The 8,502-nt window shown below is 37.2% G+C and overlaps 1 pseudogene; it reads left to right on the top strand.

Annotated features, from left to right (window-relative positions):
- The window catches only part of LOC111959514 (contactin-associated protein-like 5), a 121,165-nt pseudogene extending 117,124 nt beyond the window's left edge, over window positions 1–4,041 (top strand).
- The last annotated feature ends 4,461 nt before the right edge of the window (window positions 4,042–8,502 follow it).

The following is an 8,502-nucleotide window of genomic DNA, read 5'->3' as shown; positions in this document are numbered from 1 at the left end:
GACAAGGACATGAACCTAAAGTACAGCCTGTCATCAGACACAGAGTTCATCTCCATCAAATCACTGACCTTGGGGAAGATCACAGGTGAGCCCACCAGAGAAATTAGGACGTGCTTTTTGAGGTAGTTTGAAATGATTAAATGACTGCAGGCTACAGTCATGGTTTTTACTGTAAATGGAGGAAATGAACAGCCTACCACAGTGCAGGGCTTAGAAGAATCAGTCTTTGCAATTAAGGCAAAGCTTGTAAGCTGGAAGAGATAGACGAGACGTGTCTGTGATATAACGTGGAATAGACAATCTAAGCACTAGATTTGGTCAAATAATCACTTCTCGCATCTGGTATAGATTTGACAGGCTGATGGGGAGGGTTGTCAGCCACCCCACAAGGACATTGTATCTGTCTAATAATCTGTCTCACATATTGCACGCATCACAAATCTTGGGAGTGTTGTACTCAAGCGTATCACTTCACACATTAGTCAGGAGCTAAATAGAACCGTTAAGTAAACCAAGCGTAATTTGTCTAACACAGAGATTCACAATAGTTTAGGGAACGAGTAAATCTATGCTAATTAACAACATCATTTGCATTTCATAACAAATGTATTCATTTTATCATTATGGTACTGGGGATCTCCTGTTGGATGAGGATGCATATATGTACGAATAGATGCTGTCTATACATTCTTTTGAGAAGAACACTGTTTTTAGACATTGATCGTTGGCGATGTATTAGATATTTAGAAGGCTTGAATCAAAAATACTCAACATAGGCAGGCCTAAGCATCAATCATTTTAAATGATTTCCAATTTTTCATCAAACTCATGAAAAGTCATGAAAGTAAAGTTAAACACACAAAATCTAAACAACATTATGTATGCTAAATCTGGGTTAGTGTATATAGGACAAAACATCAATTTCCTCTAGTATGCCTGTATCTTTCACACATACTGTATTCATATGACTCCAGCACAGCACAACAACATCCACTACTTCCAACGTGTTTTCTGCAGGATGAAAGGAAATACATTCTTGGCTGGGTTATGTCTCCTAGGGATCTATTAAGTCAAAGGAATGCTTCAGCACCACAAACAAAGACCAATGATGAACATGGTGGCGATGATCATCGTTAAACTTTTTGGGGGTCAATTACACTACTTCCTGTACAGTAAATTGCCTTCTATGGGAAGTATGGTAATTATAGATTTCAAACCAATTAGATACAATATTACTTTAAAGGGAAGAAGCTGTTGAATGTTGACCCTCGTGGTCTGATTAGCTCCATTATATTTAAAATCTTTAGACAAATTACAGGCACACACTGATCTCTCTTGTATCTTATGCCCATCTACTCTTGTCCTTAACACAAATCAAAATAGCAAATTGCTTTCAGAGCTCGTATCTCTGATTTAATGATATTCAAGTGCTCTAAGCAGCCAGCATCCTATCTACATATGTGGCAGTCGTTATGATTAATTTCCTGCAAATGCTGAGAAATCTTTAAATAAATGTATTGTCCTCGACTAACTTGTACCCCCTGTACATAGCCTCGTTATTGTTATTTAATTTTTTTTTTTTTTAAACTTTAGTTTATTTAGTAAATATTTTCTTAACTTATTTTTATTAAAACTGCGCTGTTGGTTAAGGGGCTTGTAAGTAAGCATTTCACGGTAAGGTCTACACCTGTTGTATTCGGCACATGTGAACAAATAAACATTGGATTTGATTTTAGTGGAGCTCTAATTGGATTTGTATAGAGTTCATATGTATTTTCAAACTGTCTCATTGAACACAACAAGCAGGGACAATACAGTCTCAAGAGTGCCTGCTCAGTGGTCCATGCTATCTCACATTGACAAAGAGATAGAGATTGCTTTGAGGGATTCTATCCAACATGTGCATTAGTCAAGGTGAGATACAGACGTCGTTGTGGCAGTCGGTGGACGTGTGATTGCTTTATTACCATTCTGATTAATCAGGTAAATCTGGGAGTTTGATTAGTACCTTCCTTGTTGTTTACATAGTGGGTGCTATGGATGAGGAAGTGATGCAGGCAGGATCTAAGGGCTTCATTGGCTGCCTGTCCTCCGTCCAGTTCAATCACATGGCTCCACTGAAGGCAGCGCTACTGAACCGTGGCAGCTCATTGGTCAGTGTACGGGGTCACCTGGTGGAGTCTAACTGTGGTGCGCTGGCTGACTCAACAATATTTCACTCTCAATCAGGTGAGGAATGTAGAATATYTTCAGAATATAGTGTATTTCTGTGGACGATGTCGTCTAACATTTTAATATTGTACACTGTCAACACCGAAGCCGAGAGTTTTCAGTCTACAGATTCTTCCATTGTCACAATGATGGTTCCCAAGGGAACGTTGCTCATTGTTTTATGTCGGTCCCCAGTCCTCAAACAAATGACAGATCAATGATGTAATACATTCCCCATGATGTCACCGCACTCTCTTCCCTCTTCCAGTAGATCATTCAGAGACAGTCGGCAGAGGCAGGGGGCCATTAAGCAACGCTTCACAAAGCAACTATGCGGTAATTGGAGGTGAGATTTCCAATTCAGAGTTGTTAAAGTGCTCAATTGCCAAAGTCAGTGTCCTGTGAAATGAGCCCCGGCTATCTCTGCCTCTTGCTCTCTCCTCAGACGTTTTCTTGGAATAATGTGTGTCTGTCAAGACAGGATAACATGCCACAATTTAGACATTTCCAGCACTGGAGAGACTTCCAAAGTAATTACCCAGAAGGGCTGTTATTTGCACTGTAAAGTAAGTCAGCACTGGAGAGACTTCCAAAGTAATTACCCAGAAGGGCTGTTATTTGCACTGTAAAGTAAGTCTAGGTCCAAAAGGCTCATTAACAGCTTCTACCCCCAAGTCATAAGACTGCTGAACAATTAATCAAATGGCCACCCGCACTATTTACATTCACACCCCCCTTTATTTTTACACTGCTGCTACTCTCTGTTCCTTATCTATGCATAGTCACTTTACAAATTACCTCGACTAACCTGTACCCCTGCACATTAACTCAGTACCGGTACCCCCTTTATATAGCCTCGTTATTGGTATGTATATATCTTGTTACTTTATTATTTATTTTTTTATTTTATTTTATTTAGTAAATATTTTCTTAACTCTATTTCTTGAACTGCATTGTTGGTTAAGGGCTTGTAAGTAAGATTTTCACGGGTAAGGTCWACACCTGTTGTAWTCGGCGCATGTGACAAATACAATTTGATTTGATTTAAAAGGTCTTATGAATTGACTTTAAGTCAGATATGTTTGTAGATAATGAAGCTAATGGATAAAAAAAAGGGAATTAAAGAAGACTGTTCAATTTCTGTGAACCCAACTTTTAATCTGCATTGTGTAGAATGGCCTCTTAAAATATGTAAAACTGCCTAGGTAAAGAATTGTGACATTTCCATCACTACTTTTATTTCCCTCAGACACTTGATTTTGATAAAGATTACAACAGTAGACTACCATTCCTAATTAAATTTGGGAACGCTTTATTTGACACCTAGTGTCATAATATGTCATAACAGCTGACATAACATGTCATAACCTGTCATAATATGGTAATAACACTGTCATGACAAATATATTTAGACATGTTGTGACATATATTGTGTTATTTTATGGCTGGTTATGACACCTACATAAGAGTGTCAAAACATACAGCACAAAGCAAAACAATCCATTACTCCATTGTCTACTTGTAAACAGTATGTTTATCTTATAGAACTTTTTCTGTTATTGACCATATTAAATAATGATTGTAATTGCGTACACATTGATCTCAGACATGTACTTTCCCCAATGCTCTGTTGCTGATGACCGGGATGAATGCAGGAGCAGATTTCAGGAGCAGGACAAGACACCCTCTTTGTGACTGATGACTGATATGAGGGCATGTACGTGATAGGTCCATCTGGCTTATATGATTCAGATGGTCATAATGCTCCATGACACTGTCATAAAGTGTATTTTCTACAAGTTTTTCAAAATAAAATGGGAAAAAACATGACTGTAAAGAATTAATTACAACAACAAGGATTTAACTCTAAATTGTATTATTTATTCAAATCTGTTTTTTCCCTGTGAAGAAGTTTCCTTTCATTTGAAAGTTTGTTTCTGCAGCCTCCCTCAAGGTCTTCACCTCCACTCCTGGATGCAGTAGATGCATTACTTTCTCTGAAAAATATAAGTATAGACAGAAATCAGAATAGAGTCTGCTACAATGCAGTGACACCGCTAAAGAAAGCTGAAAACTAAAACGTTATACCAAATATATTATGGCAATAGCAAACACTTTCACACATTATCAAATACATTACAATCCAGTTTTCTCATTGTTTTCATAACATAGCTAAAGCTAGCTCTCAACTATTCATGTAGCTAGCTAGCTAACAGTTAGCTACCATCTAGTTAAGTGGTCACCAATGGGTCGATCGCGATTGACTGGTTGAGCAACAAGGCATTCCTGGTCGATTGCCAAACATTTCTGTGAAAAACCCAAAGATAAGCCTTGCGTTCCTATTTCTTTAATTTGTGTCGTGCCGGGTATAAAACGTGTTCCCGTTTGAACCATCTCATATGTCTTAAGGCACAAACTCAGCCTTCCCGTTGGGGAGCAATTCAAGTGGACTATAGGCCTACCACTGGCCAATCGGATGGCTCAGATTATTGTGTCTGCAGTAACGTAGCAGGCGTAAAAGACAGCTACAGCAAAGTTGATGCTGTGAGTTTTCTGAACTTTTAGAGAGAGACTGTCAACAATTACAACAAAGAGCTGCTGTTTTTATGAGTGAGTTCATGTTTACGTTTTTACTCTGCACTGTCAACACTTTCTATTCAACACTTTTTTAAGCCATAAAATGTGCATTCACACTACTTCCACTTGCGCTACAACAAGCACTGCAGCTGCAATGAATGAGTAGGAAAATGTATTGATAAGCTTGCATTGTTATTATTATCAGCTTTGGTATTTTTTTAAATTGAGGAATATTTCATTTTCTCTGATCATATGAGAAACAACATGAATTTGTGCGTGAAGCAGAAATAATACGGTACAACTCAAGTTTTGCTAACAGCTGGAAGATGGTCATTGAGGAAAGGGAGAGCAGAGGGTGTTGAGAGGCGGACCCTGCTGGCTTCTRRCTCCGCTGAGACTGACCATCACATAAAGGCTCCTTCAGCCCATAAATATATGCTCACCTAGGGCTGTGGTGGTCATGACATGTTGTCAGCCCGTGATTGTCATGCAAATAACTGTGGTAATTGTCCATTAATTAACATCAACATGAACAATTTGACATGCACTTGATAATATTCTCACCCATCAAGATTAATTTGTATTTATAATGGCCCACAAAAAAACATAATCCGTAGCCTGCAATCGAATAGGGATGTTACGTGTGGTTACCTCTTTAATATGTAAGCATAGGCAGTGTGTCCATAATGCTAGGGGAAGCTAAACTTTTGCTAAAGTAAATTGAGTTAAATTGCCAAAATTATACAGCCTAATTAGCTTTCTCCTGTCTACACAGAAATAAATACAATTATTTAAAAAATAGGCTACTAAAGCATGATTTGGCCACAGAGGATCATTAGCTTCTTTGTTTTAAATTGTATTTCCTACAGTCAGAAGGAAAGACGGCGCAGGCAATTTGGGGAGATTAGTGCTGTGTTGTGAAAAGTAGAGGACAAGCCAGGCATATCAAAATATTTCAAAATACAATCTCAGGATAACCTAGTTTGGAAAGCAAATGGTTATTGCTGTAAAGAGAAGAAAATGAAAACCTAATCTGTTTTATCAAAATCTTATTGGCACCATCAGAGAGCATTGGCAATATCACTGCAGAGTGTTGCACTTTGCATATTCACTACTTATCATTGTTGGGTCAGTGCTACTTAAAAGTTTGTTGTTTGACAATAATTTCCTCCTCCAGTTTAGATGGACGTCATATTATATTTGTGTCTCCCCTTCTCGTAGGCCTATTATATGGACAACATAGTTTTTATTGATCTGCTTGTAAGTGTCAGTAGAGTAGGCTACCCTGTAATGTGTCATATTAAAAAAGATTCTGCTAATGTCTCCAGTCATATAAAGTGTTGTAGTATTCCATGAAATGGGTTTATAAAAGGCCACATTTTTCCAATGCAAATAAAGAAGAAACGTATCTGATACATAGCCTAGGCCTACTCTACGCTACATGCCTCAGCCATGCTTTTTTTGCGAACAGTGATTAATTTATATTATTAGCCTAAATTATGACTATGCAATCTACTCATCACATTACGAATGGTAGACTATATTACATAAGTCTGCAAATGTGATGATGCATAGATTGCTTTATTATAAAGGTTAAAAAATGTTTTAAATGTTTAAAGTTTTAACACGTTGTAAAGCGGATTAATGTGCTTAATTTTAAGAATTGAGCAAGAAATACGGGGGGCATGATCATTCTGGAATCCTCTTTTAAATAGTGTCCAGTCAAAACTCGGGTAATAATATACGGGTAATAATATACTGTTAGCCATATAGGCCTATCACGTACATGACCACATATCAGTCATAAATCCCAAAAAGGGTGTTTTGTCCTGCTCCGATATTCATCCCCGTCATCAGCGACACAGCGACACAGCACTGGGCTAGGCACATGTTTGACATCAGTGTGTGTACAATTACAATGCTAATAAAATGGGACATTTTGAGAAATGTTATATAACATACTATTTACAAGTAGAATGGAATGGTTTGCSTTGTGTGGTAGGATTTGTGGGCTTTGACACTCTTATGTAGGTGTCATAAGCAGCCATAAAATATTGCAATATGTCACAACACATCTAAATGTGTGTCATGACCATATAATGACAGCGTTATGACAGATTATGTCAGCTCTTATGAAATATTATGACATGGTTATGACCGTGTCATAACGTGTTCTGACACTAGGTGCCAAATAAAGTGTTACCGTAAATTCTTAAAGTGTAAGAATCATATTTGGCAAGGGATTTTAAGTTTTAGCTCACAATTATCTCAGTGCCAGTTAAATTAATATATGAAATGTACTTTTTCTGAGTCTAAACAGCCAAATGAATAAATACTTAATAAATATAATATAAATATCTTCACAACTGAAAGAACTCTCTCCATAGTCCACTAAAGAACTCTCTCCAAAGTCCACTAAAGAACTTCCTCTATAGTCCACTAAAGAACTTCCTCTATAGTCCACTAAAGAACTTTCCTCTTTGTTAGTCCCCTAATAAGAAATTCCTCTGTAGTCCACTAAAGAAACTTCCTCTGGTAGTCTCAAATCAAAATCCTCAAATCAAGTTTATTTTATATAGCCCTTCGTACACGTCAGCTAATATCTCGAAGTGCTGTTACAGACACCCAGCCTAAAACCCCAAACAGCAGCAATGCAGGTGTAGAATCCACTAAGACATCTAAGTCCACTAAAGAACTTCCTCTATAGTCCACTAAAGAACTTCCTCTATAGTCCACTAAAGAACTTATTCTATAGTCCACTAAAGAACTCCCTCTAAGTCCACTAAAGAACTCCCTCTATGTATAGAACTTCTCTATATCAATAAAGAACTTCCTCTATAGTCCACTAAGAACTTCCTCTATAGTCCACTTAAAGAACTTCCTTCTATAGTCCACTAAAGAACTTATTCTATGTCCAATAAAGAAAACTTCCTCTATAGTCCACTAAAGAACTTATTCTATAGTCCACTAAAGAACTTCCTCTATAGTCCACTAAAGAACTTCTCTAATAGTCCACTAAAAACTTCCTCTTATAGTCCACTAAAGAACTTCCTCTATAGTCCACTAAAGAACTTCCTCTATAGTCCTAAAGAACTTCCTCTATAGTCCAATAAAGAACTTTCTATTATAGTCCACTAAAGAACTTATTCTATAGTCCACTAAAGAGCTTCCTCTATAGTCCACTAAAGAACGTATCTATAAGTCCACTAAAGAACTTCCTCTATAGTCCACTAAAAGAATTATTCTATAGTCCATAAAGAAACTTCCTCTAAGTCCACTAAAAACGTATTCTATAGTCATAAGAACTTTATTCTATAGTCCACTTAAAGAACCTTCCTCTATAGTCCACTAAAGAACGTATTCTATAGTCCACTAAAGAAACTTCTCTTAGCACTAAAGACTTCCTCTATAGTCCCTAAAGAACTTCTCTATAGTCCACTAAAGAACTTCCTCTATAGTCCACTAAAGAACTTCCTCTATAGTCCTACTAAGAATCTCTAAGTCCACTAAAGACTTCTATAGTCCACTAAAGAACTTCCTCTATCGTCTACTAAGAATTTCCTATAGTCCATAAAACTTCTCTATAGTCACTAAAGAACTTCCTCTATAGTCCCCTCACTAAAAGAACTTATTCTATAGTCCACTAAAGAACTTCCTCTATAGTCCACTAAGAATTCCTCTATAGTCCACTAAAGAACTTCCTCTATAGTCCAC

Source organism: Salvelinus sp. IW2-2015, linkage group LG36 (genome assembly GCF_002910315.2).
Source record: "Salvelinus sp. IW2-2015 linkage group LG36, ASM291031v2, whole genome shotgun sequence".
Lineage (NCBI taxonomy): Eukaryota > Metazoa > Chordata > Actinopteri > Salmoniformes > Salmonidae > Salvelinus > Salvelinus sp. IW2-2015.
The sequence above is the reverse complement of the archived record's forward strand: the minus strand, read 5'-3'. Positions and strand labels throughout refer to the sequence as shown.